General features: G+C 36.5%; 1 long non-coding RNA gene across 1 annotated transcript; it reads left to right on the forward strand.

The window, feature by feature from the left end:
* Window positions 1–269: 269 nt before the first annotated feature.
* LOC127508232 (uncharacterized) lies at window positions 270–10,010 on the forward strand. The gene is made up of 5 exons (XR_007928728.1): window positions 270–598; window positions 3,386–4,193; window positions 4,316–4,394; window positions 4,978–5,221; window positions 7,116–10,010. It is a non-coding gene; the product is annotated as an uncharacterized LOC127508232 (long non-coding RNA).
* Window positions 10,011–19,751: the final 9,741 nt, after the last annotated feature.

The following is a 19,751-nucleotide window of genomic DNA, read 5'->3' on the forward strand; positions in this document are numbered from 1 at the left end:
TTTTGCAAGCCCATTCACAGTCGTCCTGAGGGGAGACAGACTCAACACTGTTCTCTGTTGAGCTGCTAATCACGGGACCCTATCTAATAATTGACTCAGCACAGAAGGAGGGGCGGCCCGGGCCACCCTGAGGCTTATGAGCTCACTGTTAACAAACACAGCCTGTCGTCCCTGTCTTCAGCACATGGATACTTAAATGAGCAGGCAAATTGGCATTTTCACGCAGTCTCCTAATGACGCAGTCTTAAACGCACTCATTACGTCACATTTGGAGGTCTCTTTGGTCAGAGGGGTGCTGTGATCAGCAGAGGTTGTTTAACTGAAGCAGACATGGGACTGAGCTGCTGTATAATGTCTGGCCCTTGCCCTCAGTGCAGGGAAAGCTGTGGGGACAACTGTCTTTGTGCCTGTCACATGGACGAGCCGTGTGCGGACCGCTGCTGTAACCTGTGCTGTCAGTTCTGTCTGGACTGCTTCTGTCTCATCTGCTCGGACGACTGCCGCTACACTCTGTGTTTCATGTGCACCAGGATGGCCGACTCCTGCACTGCTGTTCTGACCACCGAGCAGCCCAGATCTACACAGAAACTAAAAGAAGGTAGGTGAAGTCTGCTGTGAGTTTGCTGTGAAAACTTGTGCATTGCTGTGATTTAGAGATGTTCCATGAAATATGCTTCATAAAGTTAAGGTAGCACTTTACACTAAGGTCTCATTTTTTAATATTAGTTGATGCATTAGCTAACAATAGGCAATATTTTTATTAATATTTGTTGATGTTAGTTAATTAATTGTTCATTGTTTGTTCATTGTGCATAATAGTGCATTAATTTTAATTTTTTTTTTGGTTTTAACGTTAAACATTAACATTCATGAACATTAATAAAATGCACTTAAAGGGTTAGTTCACCCAAAAATGAAAATAATGTAATTTATTACTCACCCTCATGCCGTTCCAGACCTGTAAGACCTTCCTTCATCTTCGGAACACAAATTAAGATGTTTTGATTAAATCCGATGGCTCAGTGAGGCCTCCATAGCCAGCAATGACATTTCCTCTTTCAAGATCCATTAATGTACTAAAAACATATTTAAATAAGTTCATGTGAGTACAGTGGTTCAATATTAATATTATAAAGCGACGAGAATATTTTTGGTGCACCAAAAAAACAAAATAACGTCTTATATAGTGATGGCCGATTTCAAAACACTGCTTCATTAAGCTTCGGAGTCGAATCATGATTCGGATCGTGTGTCAAACTGCTGAAATCACGTGACTTTGGCGCTCCGAACCGCTGATTCAACACAAAAGATTCATAACGCTCCAAAGCTTCATGAAGCAGTGTTTTGAAATCGGCCATCAATATTATTTTCATTTTCATTATTTTCATTTTTGGGTGAACTAACCCTTTAATTGTGTTGAATATGCACTAGTAGTGTACTTCGAATCTTTAAAGTAGATTTTTAACCCTCTGGCCCTCTTCGGTCAAAAATGACCAAAAAACTTTCCGTTTTGAAATTTTACATTTTTTTTTGCGTCATCGGAATGGGATGAACATTGTTGACTTTTGTTGGCATTAGCTTTGAACACACAAAAAGTTATGGACATGATTCGGATATGTTAAAGGGTCAAATTTTTATTTATTTAATTTTTTTTAAATGACCGACATAAGAAATGAATGGGAAATATGAATACTCAGAGAATCTTTTTGTGGTACAAGCTAAAATTTAGCCACTGTACAGAAAAAAGTGGACATCGAGAGTACAAAACAGACACACACTCAAACACACACACACTCACTTACACACACACACACACTCACAGACACACACACACACTATTATACACACACAAATGAATCGGTGTGGCTGTAACAATATGGTAAAATTGAGCCAAGACTCAAATAAGAGGATGAAATCCAATCAGATTCAGATTTATTAAGCTGTGATAAAACACACCTGTTTCTTTGTTACATTTTTATTGAATTTTGATGTTATGTGTAAGAAAATGTCCTCCTTTGTGTTCAGGTTTGACTGTAGTAAAATTAATGCAAAAACTGACACTTCAAATCAACATTTCAAACCAAAAAAATCTAAACCTTGACAAAAAGTAGTCTTTGAGAATGTCTAAGTATAAATCCAAATCCAGATAAATCCAAATTTTAACATGGAATACTGCTTTAATTAAAAAAAAAATAAATAAAAATATATTAGAAAAAAAATGTGTATTATTTTCAATGGGGAAAATAGTTAATTAAAATGTATAAATATTGCATAGTGTCATAAAATACCCTCAACATTTTAAATAATAATCAAAAAATACTATTGAACAAAAATATATTTCATAAAAAAGTTTTATGTATATTAGATATGTAAAATATATTACAAAAAAAGTAACCCATTTCAAGGCTTCCTTCACATTGGACTGCAAAGAAGTGTGACCCCTAAACAAAGAGGACCAGAGGGTTAAAAAAATAATAATATAATATTAATGAAGTAAATGTGTAAGTTTTTTTATGAGTGTTTCTTAACACAATTAAGTACACTGTAAAATTAAACATTTTTTTTATTTTTAACAATCTTTTGTTGTGCTTTAAATTTTGATGTGTTGACTAAAGCACATTTAAAGTACATGTTTGTCACAATACAACTGTATTGTGTTATCCAAAAAAAATTACATATTTTTAATGTACTAAACTGCATCTTTGTCATTACAAATGTGTAATTACAAATATATGTAAACGCATTACCAACAAGTTTACAGAGAAATTACATGAAAGTAAATTTTATTTTATCATAAATGCTCCAGCATCCCACAATCCTACAAAGGATGAAAGGTTTGGAGAATGGATTGATGGATAAATGCTTGTCACTATATTCGGCAGTGCACTTAACCATAATTACAATTAAAGTGATTATGAAATTACAAAGATGTATTCAAGTCCTACTTAAGTGGGTCAAATAACACTCTTAAAGGGATAGTTCACCCAAAAATGACAATTATCCCATGATTTACTCACCCTCAAGCTATCCTAGGTGTATATCGGAGTTATATTAAAAAATATCCTTGCTCTTCCAAGCTTTATAATGGTAGTGAAGGAGGTGAGAGATTTTGAAGCCCCAAAAAAGTGCATCCATCCATCATAAAAGTAAAACCCATATACCCCATAGCAATATACACATAGGATGGATTGAGGGTGAGTAAATCATGGTATAATTTTCATTTTTTGGGTTATCTATCACTTTAAGTGTTTTAATTGCAAATATATGCCAATCTGTAGGCCTAATTTTTCACAGGGGTATTCTTGTGAAATAATGAAACCTTAATACAAGTGTTAACAAGAGTTATTGTAATTTTTTTATGTAATTATTATTTCTTGGCTTCTAGGTTCTCATCTGGAAGGAGGTCAACTGGTTTAGATCACCTGACATACGTAATGGAACCTGATGGGTTGGATGAAGACTTGTTTCCTACTTCATGATGCCATTTTTTGTACAGCAAGAGACTGAAAACTATGAAGGAAATGTTTTTTTTTTTACAGTGCATTTGTAGCCCATGATGCAATGTGTATATACAGGATTGCACAATTTGTATTGCACACTGAATACTGTATATTGTAGCAGCAAATACAACTGATTCTGTGAATTATCAAAGTGTCTAGAGAATCTATTCAAAAGTGAAAACACTTTGCACTCATGCCAAAAAAAAACTAACAAAAAAAATCTCAAGTATGACTGACTTTCAGATGACAGGCAGGAAAACTAGCAGCACTCCTAGAAGACCTCTCAGCCAATCAGATTTGAGGACCAGAACTAACAAAAGATTTCAATTTTAAATCAATGTGGTTCTTTAAACTTTCTGTTAATCAAAGAATCCTGAAAAAAAGTAAGAAATTTAGAAGTGAAAACACTTGTGCACTCATGCAAAAAACAAAAAAACAAACATTTTGCTTGACATGGTATGCTCTAGAACAACTGACTCTCAGAGGACAGGCAGGAAAAACTTGATTTGCACACCCTGTGGAACGCGCCGTCACAGAGGTACAGTATTTATAAGAATCCACCCAGGTGTACGTCAGATTAGCCCTGTCAACATCACGGGAAAGACAACTTAGGTAATTTTGAGTTAACTTGTTGAAATTGACTTTTTAGGGTGACTTTTAAAAGGTGGAAAGAGGACAGCAGATACAAACGAGGTAAACAAGATCGTCTGAGAAGCAGAGAATGTCGTTTCTATGCTCTTTTCTCCTTTTGTGACAGTGCAATGATTGAGGATTTTAATTTGTTCTCAATTTCATGAAAAAAAAAAAAAAAACAGAACTGGGACTGAAGAAGAAGAAAAGGAAGATTAAAGAAAAAAAAAGAAGATTCTAAACATCTGAAGGGACTTGAAAAAGGTACATTGAATTGAAATGACAGTTTTCAGATAATTTGAGCAATCTGAAACATATCTATCGCCCGCAGTCTTGTCCTTGGGTAAATTATTTGATTGGAACTGATTTTTTTGGTGTGAAAAGTTTGGTTTAATAAAAGTGCCCTCCGTTCTACTTCTTTAGGAGCTCTAAGCTTTGAGTCTGTGAAAGAGAGACGGATGACTAGGAGGAGCTCAATGCTTGTTTTTTTTTTAATAATTTTACTGGCATTTTGCCTTTGAGCTTCAGGGCTGAGCTTAATACTGACACATTCATCTCATAACTATGTCACTCATTGTACCCATTTAAGTCATCGATGTAAAAAAACAGGCAAGCACCGTCACGTTAGCTAATTGTCAGGTTCAAAACAACTTTCCAACTTTGGAGTTCTCCGTGGAGCAATGTGTCAACAGCATTCAGATAAAGCTTGCGAGATCCATACAGCATTGATTTATTTCCATATCAGTTAATGGCAATGAAACAATGCTCCCAGATACTGGAACGTAATTACCATCGATTGATTCTCCGCAACCGTGAGTCCCAGTGTAACTGTCTCATCCTCCCTTAGGGCCGATCAAGGAGACTAGCCATGGAGGAGGATTACAAGAACCCACCACCGTCCTATGAAGAAGTTATTACCCAGCAGCACACGAGCAACACTAATCAAAGCCGCTCCGCTGATAAGACGCAGGGCTGCTGCTGCAGGTGCTGTATAAGCACCAAGAACTGTCTGATGAGTCCGGAGTGCGGCCGAGCTCTCAACATCGCCAGTGTTGTTGCCATGTGTGGCATGTGTATTCGAATGTTTGTTTGTAAGTACCCAGGAGGATCATTTTTAACCATTCAAAAGTTTTGGGTCAGTCGGTCTTTATTTATACTTTATTTCAGCAAGGACACATTAAATTGATCAAAATTGAGAGTAAAGTCATATAATGTCACAAAAAAAAATCTTTTGAACTTTCTGTTCGTCAAAGAATTCTGAAAAAAAATGTATTACAGTTTCCACAGAAATATGAAGCAGCACAACTGTTTTCAACATTGATAATAATAGAAATGTTTCTTGAGCATCATATTACATTTTAAAATATTACAATAGAAAACACCTATTTTAAATTGTAATAAAATTTATAATTTATAAAATATGTTTTTGTTTTGACTGTACTTTTTGATTAAATTAGAATAAGAAAGTTTAAAAAATATTTTTAAAAATTTTACTGACCCCAAGATTTTAAATGGTAGTTTATAATTTGCCTGAAGAGGGGATGGATGGATGGATGGATGGATGGATGCCGAGAAGGGAGGGAGGGAGAGATTGATGATGCGATGGATGGATGGAGGGAGGGAGGGAGGGAGAGATTGATGATGGGATGGATGGATGGATGGATGGATGGATGGATGGATGGATGGATGGAGGGAGGGAGGGAGAGATTGATGATGGGATGATGGATGGATGGATGGATGGAGGGAGAGATTGATGATGGGATGGATGGAGGATGGATGGATGGATGGAGGGAGGGAGGAAGAGATTGATGATGGGATGATGGATGGATGGATGGAGGGAGAGATTGATGATGGGATGGATGGATGGATGGATGGATGGCGAGAAGGGAGGGAGGGAGAGATTGATGATGCGATGGATGGAGGGATGGATGGATGGATGGATGCCGAGAAGGGAGGGAGGGAGCGATGGATGGATGGAGGGAGGGAGGGAGAGAGGGAGGGATTGATGATGCAATGGATGGATGGAGGGAGGGAGATATTGATGATGGGATTGATGGAGGATGGATTGAGGGAGGGAGGGAGAGATTGATGATGGGATGATGGATGGAGGATGGAGGGAGGGGTTGATGATGGATGGATGGATGGATGGATGCCGAGAAAGGAGGGAGGGAGAGATTGATGATGCGATGGATGGATGGAGGAAGGGAGAGATTGATGATGGGATTGAGGGAGGGAGGGAGGGAGGGATGAATAATTGAGTGGATGGATGGATGGATGGATGGATGGATGGATGGGTGGATGGGTAAGTGGATGGATGGATGGATGGATGGATGGATGGATGACGGACGGACGGACGGATGGATGGATTAATGGATGGATGGATGCATGGAGAGATTGATGATGGGATGGATGGATGGATGGAGGGAGGGAGGAAGAGATAGATCAATGGATGGATGGATGGCAAGAGGGAGGTAGGGATTGATGATGGACGGATGGATGGATGGATGGAGGGATGGATGGAGGGAGGGATGGAGTGATTGACGACGGAATGGATGGATGAATTGGTTCAAATAGTAATTACTAATTTTAAAGTAATCAACACTTTTGGTGCTGTCCCTATCAGCGAATGAGCCATTGGTCTGAATATAAAGTATATTATTATTCAAATAATAGCTGAAGAATTTGGTGAAACTTTGATCAATAGTATAAATAAATAGTATGTTTTGTGGATCGTCCCAAATGTAAGGTAAAATATTGTTCCATGTGTTAAAAAGTGTGCGTGCAAACATTGTTTACGTTTAACTGCAACACAAAATTATATTAGACTAAAAAAAAGTCGCATTAGCATAGCAAACATATCACTTCTGTGCTCAGCCACTGTAATATAATTTAGCTCTAATATTATAGCTTCACTGATATCTCAGATTATGTGAAAGTGACTGGCTGAAACTTGTCATCCAATAGTTGTTTTTCTTTCTTTTTCAGAACACAGTCTCTTGTGGACCATCTATTCCAGATCTCTCATCCAGCGGTGGCCTTCTCAAATTAAAAGACAAACAAAGGCGTTTGCTCTGTTCCAAAACCTAGTGATCTGCAACATTTATAAGCTCTCCCCCAATGCGAATCCCAGCGCTATTCCAAAAATAGTCGGCAGTGCAGCATTTATCATTCACAGATAAGGTAATCCCAGAACACGTTGTGACTAAAATTTCCATTTAAAATAGTAAACAGCAATTTCAAAGTATAATCTATAAATACAAAGAATAATTTAATCAGCTCTGACAAATCTGATTGTGAATTGTGCCATGTCATAAGCCATTTTTCAAGTCTTTAGCTTAGCAACATGCTAACATGAAACTCAACAGGAATCAGCTGTGTTGACTGAGCCTCTCATGTGCTTCATTGGCCTCATTCATGAAACAGAAGCACAATGAATTTGTAAATCATTTGTAAAGTCATTTTTATGTAAATTGTGGGATTTAATTGAATTTGAATGAGTGACCTCATGCTGTCTATGTAGAATGTTTTAATCACTTAAGGTGTGGTCACATTTATTGCGTACGTGTTTTCAATAAGAATGTGATGGATTGGGAATTTGGCTTAAGGGCAGAGATTTCTCCAGACTTCAAAACTGGTTCAAGTTTGTAACAAACTTGCTGCACTGACCAACAGAAAGCTGCTTTCTGTGTGAACTGTGCTTTATACATCACTATACTATTGACAATAGTATACTATTGACAAGTGCATTAGTCCACCTTTTCAGCGGCACTGGTTCCGGAAGTTTCTTTGGTAACCCTTTATTTTAGGGTGACATAGTTACACGTTACTACTTGTACTCACAATAATAACAGTAAATTATGCATAATTACAAGTACCTAACCCTAAACTGAGCCCTAACCCTAACTGTCCTAACTCTATAGTAAGTACATATAGTTAATTAATATTACTCAGTACTTATTTGAGGAAGTACAATGTAACTACATCACCTTAAAATAAAATGTAACCATTTTTCCCCCCATTCATATCTCCCATAGGGATTTCAAAAAAAGCCTTTGTTAAAGAGTTATACGCCATGAACCAAACCAATCAGCTACGACGTGAATCACAACATTACAAACTTTGATTTGAAGCAAAAAAGTATTTGAAAATCAAACAAAAATACAAAGGTATAAGACTGTGTACTTAACGGCTTTAGTGAGGGAAAGAACTACAATCCCATGAAGTAGAGCTGCACGATTCTGGATAAAATGAGAATCACGATTTTTTGGTTTCAAATAGAGATCACAATTCTCCTGCGATTCTGAATATACAACCAAACAAAATAACATGTAATTTACTAGAGGTTTCATTGCTGGATGAATCAGTGTTTTTGAACGAATCTTTTGAATGAACGATTCAATTACAAATACATTTTTTAACAGTCAGTTGTCGCCACCTAGTGGAATTAGATGTAATTGATACAACCGTTATTTGACGTGCCAAGTTCGTTTCAAAAGTTTGCTCTATTTTGATCGCTATCGTAGACATCGGTGTTTGAATACTAACTTAAAACTTATATCACAGTACTTCTGTGATTATGTGAATAACACAGAAATAACTAATGTGTGATTCAAAACGTCTCTCTCTGGCTCTGGCAGCACGAACAAAGATTTGAACGTTCCGGTATGATTTTGTCAAAGGTTTAATAGATGCGGGAGAATCGTTGTCATTAATAAAGTAGGATCGCATGGGTGCTTGAATCGAGATCGCGATCTTTTTACGATGAATCGTGCAGCTCTACCATGAAGCATTGCGAACAGCATAATCAAATATCGAATTGAATATAAAACTACTCATTTAGATTATATATAAACAATATACTTTAAGTTTATTTCCAAATATGCATATATTTTCAAATATTTCAGTATTTTGAGAGTGTAGGGAATGCTTTTTAGGAGTGGGCGGAGCCAACGAGTTCTTTTGGCGCATTTGGCCTGATTCGGCTCTCTGATTGGTGTAATTTTCCGTACAAGATCATGGGTAATGTAGTTTTTCTTCAGGAATTCGATTGTTAAAGGGTAAATTCAACCAAAAACTGAAATTTCTGTCATTAATTACTCACACTAATATCGTTCCACATCCGTAAGACCTTCGGAATCACATTTTTGATGAAATCAGAGAGGTTTTAGACACTTCCGGAACCCGACCGATGCACATGGACAATGGACCTTTTTTTGTTTGCAAAATTTTGGTATTGTGACCGCACCTTTACAGTATGAGTTTCCATTTTGATTTTGATCACTGACGGCGAATGAATTTAATTTTTTTGTTAATACTTCAAGAAGACAATAGTGTTTAATAATTACACTACAGTTTAATCTCTCTAATCCAGAACCTAAAATAGTCATTTGAAAATGTTCATTGGATTTCTTTTCTTTTGGATGTGGTATCCACCTTAAATTAGTATCAGGATACCAAAACTTTGCATTTATCATTACTTCTAAAAGGAAGGTGCATTTCTTCTCAAAGAAATCTTAATGAAATGTGAATGTACTATTTATAATACTGAATTATGTTTTAAAGGACATGCACTAGACAGACAGGCTAATAAGTACACAATCAGAAAAAAAAAGTATGCTAGATTATTTTCCAAACTATGGTGGAAATGTTCCTTTAAGACTGTAAATTTCCACTAAATATTAAACCTGTACATCGGGAGTGTGTAAATAAGGATCTTCTCCACTGTGGATATAAAACCATCTGTCTTATAGCCGGTATGTCAATAAATACCCTTAAGTTTAGTTTATATACAGATGGAATGTTTTACCTTCAGGAGAAGTAAATATTTATCTATCTACAATATGTAAAATAATAAAGATATATGCATCTGACATAAGCAAATGAGGATGAATATGGAGTCTTTATTTTGTGTAATTTTAAATAGTATCTGTGTCATTTGCTGCATAATCTGATAACTGTCTTAGAGAAGAAAAAAATGTTTTTAATGTTTTTTTTGTTGTTGTTTTTTTCTTCATTAAGAAAGAATAATTTATGATAGGCATTTGGGATTAAAATGACATGGTTGCTGCACTGAAATTTTTTATCTTCTAATTATACCCTAAATATTTGGTGTGTCATGAATCAAAGGTCAAGCATTTCTCTGGGGCTCATAATTATTCCAGTTTTCTCTGGCTGCTCTCGCTCACTGGCCCATTTTTTCAATGCACGAGAAACAACACAAGATGTAATCAGTCTGAAGGATCCGAGTACAGTGTTTTAGTCAAAATAACAAAATATTGGAATCAGAATCCATCCGAGTAATGAAGGTAATCCAATATCATAATCAAAACAGAAGCAGATATTCAGTGAACAAGGGAACAAATGTACAGATACAAACCACTCAGAATGAAATACATGAGAGAGAGAGATGAACAAAAAGGCCAAGGACAAAAAGAACAGATGGTATTACTGAACAAAACAAGGCACATCTGTAACAGAACAATAACTATAGATGGAGCAAAATAGTAGCGTGCAGAGTGCCTACTATATTTGAAACAGAAATCATAAACATTTTAAAAATATTAACACTCATTACACAGCACATAATAATGCAATTCTGGCATGGGTGTGATGCAAGCATATACACTGTAAAAATGATCGTGATTTTAATGGTAAAAGACTAAAAATGATACGGTGAAAAACAGTTAATTGGTTTACAGAAAGTTTCTGTACTATATATGGTGAATAACTGTAATAGATCTAATCATGCATTTAATTTAATTTTACAGGAAAATACCGTTAAATATACAGTTTTTGGAAGTGAAAAAAAACGTAAATTGACTTCACATTTGATGTATTTTTGTTGAAATATCTCTGTTTCTTCTTAGTTTTTTCTAATCAGTTATGCACATTAGGGTTTTATGTTACATTTAATGTTGTTAAATTAATGTTTATTGCATAAAGGTACAAAACAGATATTAGTTCTTCATTAAGATGGTAAATTAACATTTTATAAAACGGATAGTTCAGGTTGATTCTTGATTCTGATTGGTCGAGCCGCATTCGAAGCCGTTGTAAAATTCCCGAAAACATACAGCTGACAGCATTATATAAGTATCGCTGCGCCACTGAGTGTGTATGTTGCTGCTTCTGTCTTAGCAACCACTCTTAGCAACGTAAACATGAAGCTTACTGCATTATGTAGAAGAGTATTGTGAGAGAGATATCGAGTGTATTACCTGTATTGAGGTTTAGCATTTTCCCTCAGGTCAGTCCTATGTTCATAATAAAAAATCAGTTTGAATGTCCGCTGCGATCTTGTCCTTTTAACATTTAATGTGTTTTCCTGTGCCCTGCTGACCAGGGTTGCCAGGTTTTCACAACAAAACCCGCCCAATTGCTCCTCAAAACTAGCCCAAAACTAGCCCAATTCCATCTCAGGGGGGTCCCACGGCGTTCCGGGAGGTAAAATCCGCGTTTTTGGCGGGGCTCCCCTGGTAAAATTCACATTCCAGGGGCTAAATATCACATTATTTGGCGTCGATTCAACCCGCGGACATGAAAAACAAAGCATTTGCGCCTTGTTCTGTGTTCACAACAAGTTTCACAAGTTTCAATATAAAGGTCTTTGCGACTGAGTGGCTCACTCATAAAGACAATCTTTGTCGCCATCTAATGGCATAATAAATGTAACTTCTGTTGCTGTTCACGGTCAGGGACTATTTTTTCCAGCGGAAGGAAGCCTTTTAATAATTTTACTTCATAAAAGTTGCATTGATACATATTTTTTGGCTTTAATATTTGTATTGTGTGGTAACCGTATTATAAAAGCAATAAGCCCCGTGAAGCTGTGGTTTACAGTGAATTTATAACAGCTAAGAGGGTTTTAGGCACACAACGCCCCTTAGCTGTTATAAATTCACTGAAAACCACGGCTTCTTGGAGCTTACTGCTTTAATATCAGTTAATGAAATACGGTATTTTACTGTAAATTTAAGTTTGATCAGTAAAACCTAAAACATTGCTACCGTATTTTTTACCATACATTTAACTGAATGGCAAAGCTCTTAGCTCTTAGCGCTATACGCTTGAGATTGTCCAAGAGAAGCAAAATTGATGATGAATGAATTTTTTATTGTTTTGGATTTGTTATTGTCTAACTCTGTAATGAATTCTTTACCTTCACTGTCAGTATGTGATGTTTGATTCTCTGTGTCAAGCTGAAGTGAATGTAGGGAGATTCTTCTGCTGTTCTACACATTATCATGACCTGTCAATCATTGCATCTATTCCCAATCAGGCAGTATTGGGCAACACTTTAAGCTCTCTGGAAAGTGGAAAAAGTGCACACACAAGATCTATGAATTTCAATTGCTAATATATTATTACTCAGTTCCACAGCCGGTGGTGGATATTGATTTCAAGATGGAGTCTCGGTAGATCAGCTCATATGAATGCGGTGTGACTAGACTGGAATAATATTATTCTAGACAGTGTAATGTTCTTGAAGATCTGGTCAGGTCAAACAACTGGCCTACATGCCCTCAAAACAAACAACAACAGAAAAGTGGCAGTACTTTAATACTGTGACCCCAAAAAGTGTTTACGCCACACTTAAAATGTATAAATGCCATTGATTTGGATCAGGAGCACGATTAGACCTGCTAACATTTACAGGATATACTGTGACCCAACTAAATTAGCTCATGTAAATTAAGCCCACAAGGCTGGTACATATGACATTTTTATTTATTTTAATCATTATTCTCCATATGCATAACGCTCTTCTGGAGTTAATAAAGAATAAATCAAATTTATGTTGCTTTAATAACTAATATTGGGGTAAAACACACCAGGAAACAAAGAAAGAAACAAAAAAAGAAAGAGCCACTGATCTTAGCTGAGAACAAAACATTAAAGGTTATAGAGCTAAAAGAAAAATTAGAATCATATGACTGGTTTTAATTATAGAACTGCTTCTCAGTTACACTCATTAAATGCCTGCCTTTATATAGCAAGAAGTTCTTCTATAAAGTTTTACAGTTTTCTCAGTACCTTTGGAGCATTTCTCAGATCATCCTTAATATTGGCAAACCATTATGTGCATTTCTCAAAACAATTTGTACAAACAGCAACACACAATAGATTACCTGCAAAATACACAAGACTGTACTTTATCTGTATGGCAACAATACAAATTTACATGTTACTCTATGTGGGATATTGATTGCAACATGGATGGGATTCACGGTTATACTTTTAGTGTTCGTCTGTCAACAAATTACAGTACAATTGTGATATAAAGAAAAATACGAGACTATATATACACCGATCAGCCCTGACCCGTCAAGGCATGGACTCCTCTAGACCCCTGATGGTGTGCTGTGGTATCTGGCACCAAGATGTTAGCAGCAGATCGTTTAAGTCCTGTAAGTTGTGAGGTGGGGCCTCCATGGATCTGACTTGTATGTTCAGCACATCCCACAGATGCTCGATTGGATTGAGATCTGGGGAATTTGGAGGCCAAGTCAACACCTCAAACTCGTTGTTGTGCTCCTCAAACCATTCCTGAACAATTTTTGCTTTGTGGCAGGGTGCATTATCCTGCTGACAGAGGCCACAGCCACCAGGGAATACCGTTTCCATGAAAGGGCGTACATGGTCTGCAACAATGCTTAGGTGGGTGGTACGTGTCAAAGTAACATCTACATGGATGGCAGGACCCAAGGTTTCCCAGCAGAACATTGCCCAAAGCATCACAATTCCTCTGCCAGCTTGCCTTTTTCCCATAGTGCATCCTGGTGCCATGTGTTCCCCAGGAAAGGGACGCACACGCACCTGGCCATCCACGTGATGTAAAAGAAAACGTGATTCATCAGACCAGGCCACCTTCTTCCATTGCTCCATGGTCCAGTTCTGATGCTCACGTGCCCACTGTTGGCACTTTCGGTGGTGGACAGGGGTCAGCATGGGCACCCTGACTGGTCTGCGGCTATGCAGTCCCATATGCAACAAACTAATGCACTGTGTATTCTGACACCTTTCAGCATTAACTTCTTGAGCAATTTGAGCTACAGTAGCTCGTCTGTTGGATCGGACCACAAGGGCCAGCCTTCAGTCCCCATGTGCATCAATGAGCCTTGGCCGCCCATGACCCTGTCGCCGGTTCACCACTGTTCCTTCCTTGGACCACTTTTGATAGATACTGACCACTGCAGACCGGGAACACCCCACAAGAGCTGCAGTTTTGGACCCAGTCATCTAGCCATCACAATTTGGCACAATTTGGCCCTTGTTAAACTCGCTCAAATCCTTATGCTTTCCCATTTTTCCTGCTTCTAACACATCACCTTTGAGGACAAAATGTTCACTTGCTACCTAATATATCCCGCCATGATGAAGAGATAATCAGTGTTATTCACTTCACCTGCCAGTGGTCATAATGTTATGCCTGATCGGTGTGTGTATATATATATATATATATATATATATATATATTTCATTAGAGTCATTAGAGTCATACATTATGTCTCTATGAAGTATATTTACTGTATAATGTAAAATGCAAGTGGACTACTGTAATATAGCATTACAGTAACACACAGTATTACAGTATATTGAACATTGTCTGATTACATACATGTTCTGTCTACAGACATTTGAATGATTGAGGACATGGTTGTTCTCCCAACATTCGGCTGTACCTTTTGACCTGCTTCAGCTGTCCACAATAGTGGCCCTTATTTCATCAGAAAAATGTCTACAATCTTGACCTCTTCCACTGTTTTGCCTCTGTACCCTTCCACCACACATCTTTACTCCTCTTCTTCTTCCCAGCTGTTGACACTGTTTGTTTCCTTGTTGTTCTTCCAATGTGAGAATTTGTAACACTGTGTTGTGCCCTTGCCAAATGAAGCTTCATGAGATGAAATCTGAGCTATTTTAGAGAACTGGTTGATCTAATGCTTTACATTCACCTTCATTAGTGAAATTCAGATTTCACCTCCGCAATTCATCAATTCAGGACACATCTAATAAAAATGTGTAGAAAATATGGTTGACAGTTTATGACAACTAGTTGAACCATTTTGCATTTAATGACTTATGCAAGGAACTAATGCATAGATGTTTTGAGGGGTAAGACTATTCAACAGGAAACCAAACATGACATAAACAATTGATAATGTAGAAAACAGCAGACAATTGTACATAATCAACTGCATGACTGTACAAAAGCATTTGCAATTTGTTCAAAAGAATGAGAAATTGCTTTTATGGTGTGCACAAGTGAGTATATGATGTGGAGGTTGAACAAGTAGCTTTGAGAATTTCAGTTGTGATCTGAGAAATGCTCCAAAGCGACTGAGAAAAACTGTAAATCTCTTTTCACACAAATTGGATGCTGTTAATTTGATCACCATCTTGTTTTTATACATATCTATTGTTCTTACTTTATGTGTGATTTCTATAATGTTGCTATATAGGTTTGTTCCTTTCCTCAAAAAGAACTGAATGCATTAAAGAAGAGATTATGACCAAGATGAAAATTATCATCATTTACTCTTTCCAGAACTGTATGACTTTCTTTTGTGCAACACGCACGCACGCACACACACACACATTGAAGAATATTGGTAACCTAAGAGCTTTGGTTACCATTGATATCCATTGTTCATTTCACTAAGGCAATTCCCAAAATATCTTTTTTTGTGTTGCTCTGGAACCTCATGAGGGTAAGTAAATGACAGAATTTAAATTTTGGGTAAATTAACTCTTTGAGACTGAATGAACTACATTTCGAAAGGAAAATAAATAATAAGGCTATATAGAGCTATTCGGTTTATAGTCCTAAAACCTGGAGCAGAATTTGCATTTTTAAGCCATGGGTTCCCTCGGGAATTTCCTTTGGGGTTTTAGCATAGCAGTTATGACAAAAATAAGGTCTGCGGTTAATTTGACTTGAGAAGACTTTTATGTTTTGTTCTACAACAGAAGTTACATACAGTCGTACCTCAAAAATACATTTTGAAGCCATTGCATGTTTTAAAAAAAAGTTCTTAGTAAGTTGCTAAATAAGGACTGTGAGTGCATTTGCTATTATGGGTTACTGGAGTAACAGCTCATTTTGAGCACTGGCATAATTTGAGAGAGAGAGAGAAAAAAGATTCTTCTATCACTTTAAGATTAGAGCTCTAACATTCAAAACAACAAATTAGAGTTTGTCTATTCTACTGTAGCTAAAAATAAGATATTGCTATGTGCATGCATTTGCCATTCTGATTTGAGTTGCTGTAGTGCACACATAAAAAAGTAATAAAAAAACAAAACTTAAAAAAGCTGAAAATAAGATGCTATTTAAAAAATTCAGGTAAGGCCAAGGGACGCTCCTGTGTTATATTAGGGTACATTTACACGACATCGATGTACTAAAAACGGAAACATTTTTCCTTTGCATTTTTGAAAAATTTTGCGACAATGCAGTCAAAATGATTCCCATTCACACAGATCCACGAAAACGACTAAAAATGCTGTATTATTCATGCCAGGCCAGTAGCTGGTGATGTTACTTTGTAAAGAAACACTACATGCCTGCACACATACGCATACTTAAACAGAACAGTGAATGCAAACAATCAAGATAAAGGTAAATAATGTGTCTCTGCTGGTAGTAGTGGTGCAGTAAATCTACACTCATGCAGCACAAACACAGTCCTGTAGTCTGCCATTGTTGTTTTGGTTGTCAAGTACTCATGCATACCTATAGACTGAACATGTAATACGCATGCGCATTATGTCACAGTTTTCACAATTTCGCATTTCTGTAGTTTACATGAAGGCGATAACAGTATCGTTTTTCAAAAATGTGCATTTTGAAACCCTTTTTTCAAAAGTTGATGTTTTTTCTAGACCCCAAAAACGCCATTGTTGAACAGCCAAAATACATAAAAAGTTTTCAGTTTTTGGTTAAAAGCTGTGTCAAATGGGCCCTCACTCAAAAAAATGAATTGTTGCATTTACTTAAAAAAGAAGTGTCAAGTGGTTCCACGCAACTATATTGAGTAATTTGTACAAATAACAATTTAGTTGTATGAACAAAAGTTTTCTTAATAATGTTATGTTTACATAAGGTGAACACATTTATTGACTTAATTTACCTTATTTTTCTCTACAAAATGCACTCAAAAAAATAATAACTCATTGAACAAACTCAATTGAATTGAGAGCAGGAATTCCATCCTAAACATGCTATATGAGGCTCACAGCCTAAACACAGGCGCCACTCTTCTGCATAATGGTAACCGCAAAATTCAAAAACATTACAGAAACTCATCTAAATGTCCAACATAAATTAACATTAAACACTAACATAAACTAACAACATCTTTCCCTTTACTGAAAAACACATAAAATAAAACTTTAATCCCTAAATTTACTCTCCTTATGCAGTCCCTTGCAAAGCATGCTGGGAACTACAGATCCACTGCCCAGTTAGTTATGTCAACATTAAGTTGTGCGTTTCACTCAACAATGTTAAGTTGACTGAACAAACACTTACTAAGTAAAGCTGACGATATTCATTTTTAGTAGAAACAATGCAATTAAATTACATTCATGAGTTTTTTAAGTAATGTGAACAAGGGTGGTTTAAGTGAAAATAACAACAGTGAAAGTTCATTTTTTTTTAATCATCAAACCAATTAGCATTCATTTTAAAGAAAGAAACACAATCACCTTTTTCCAAGCAAAACATTTTTTGGAAAGAAAAGTAAAATTTTAAATAGATACATTTTTGAAAAAATTTAAGTGAATGTTGTGGTTGACATGTTTATACATCCATTAAAAATCACTAAAACAAAAGAAAGGCTCATTGCTTGTTTGCAGATGCCACTTGGTTTGATAATGATATCTCATCAAATGACATTTTAAAGGGTTAGTTCACCCAAAAATGAAATTTCTGTCATTAATTACTCCCCCTCATATCGTTCCAAAAACCATAAGACCTTCATTCATCTTCGGAACACAAATTAAGATATTTTTGATGGAATACGAGGGTTTCTGAACCATACATAGACAGCAATGTCATTGCACCTTTTGAGGTCCAGAAAGGTGGTAAAGACATCATTAAAATAGTCCATGTGACTACAGTGGTTCAACCTTAATGTAATGAAGTGACGAGAATACTTTTTGTGCACAAAAACAAAACAAAAATTACTTTATTCAACAATTTCTTCTCTCCCCTGTCAGTCTCCTATGCTGTTGATGTAGTGAACACACTTCTGTGTTCTACGTCAGAACGCCGGCTCATTATTGTACATGTGAGCACCATGACGCATGCGTGTGATGCTGACGCAGGAGCTGGCCAATAATGAGTCGGCGACAGAAATTTCATTTTTGGGTGAACTAACCCTTTAAGTGTGGCTCAAGTACTTTTCAGGGCCACGATGGTCTATAACATAATCATACGCATATACTCCAAAGAACACCATGATATTAACGTGATGGTTTTCCCATATAATATATTCTGTGAAAAGGTCTTCTGTGGATGTCAGAGGGCAGTTTTTAAGCCAGTTGCTGAGTTACAGTGTGGCCGGGGTGTGATTACATTCCCCTCAGAGAGCCGTGTGTGATTAGAGCTCATACCTGACAGCGTTGCAGTAATTTGCTGTCATTTGAGGGGATGATAGGTCTGATTCACTGATAGGTAATGCCATCTGACCAGGATGGACAGAACACTCTTAATCCATCCCTTCTACACACATCTGACAGGCTCCACAGGTTGAACACACAAAGCTAATCGAGTAGTGACTCACTATAGAAAAAAGAAACCTAGAGAGGGAAATTTATTAACATTAAAGGAATATTTAAGGTTCAGTATAAAAACATTAATCTGGGTTATAGTGAAACACATACAATGTAAAAGTTTTAATAGTAGAGTTTTAATAGTAAAGCCACAATATGTAAACATGTGTGTTAACATGATTTTAGTGTGGCAAAAATAAAATAAATATATTTTATAAATAAATATTAATAAATAATATAAATAAATACATTTTATATTTTATAATATAAAACTTATATTCAATTAAAAATTATTGACAGCAACTTTACAGTTCCAATAATACACAACATTTAACAGAAAATGAATACAATGGATTTTATACCATTTTAAATTATAAATAAATTATAACTTTATAAAATCTTCACATTTCTGCAATGTCACATTTCTTCGAATGTAAGTGCCTCCCTGTAACCTTGAATCTTGCTTTTCAGGTGCAATGAATAGTATTTTCTTTTCACTGAAAAAAGTGCCACAACTGTTTAGTCACCCTAGTCATTGTTCGCCTGCCTTATTTTCAAGGACGTCTATGAAAAAAAAAAGAGCATAAAAAAAGTCCCTACAGCGAAAGACAAAATTCCAGGACTTGCTGATGGTGCGCTGGTCTGTCCTCCTGTAGACACTGAGGCAGGGGTTTGAGCTATTGTTGAAATTGGGTTTTATTTTTGTCTCCTTTCAGCCACTTCCATCTTATCCAGCTCCCCAGCCCTCCCACTCCATTTCCATCGTGCTGGGTGAAAATTGGAATGAAATAAAGATGTGAGCAACGGATGGAGACAACCAGTGAGCAAAGAGCAGGGGAGAGA

The sequence above is a fragment of the Ctenopharyngodon idella genome, chromosome 3, assembly GCF_019924925.1.
Source record: "Ctenopharyngodon idella isolate HZGC_01 chromosome 3, HZGC01, whole genome shotgun sequence".
NCBI lineage: Eukaryota > Metazoa > Chordata > Actinopteri > Cypriniformes > Xenocyprididae > Ctenopharyngodon > Ctenopharyngodon idella.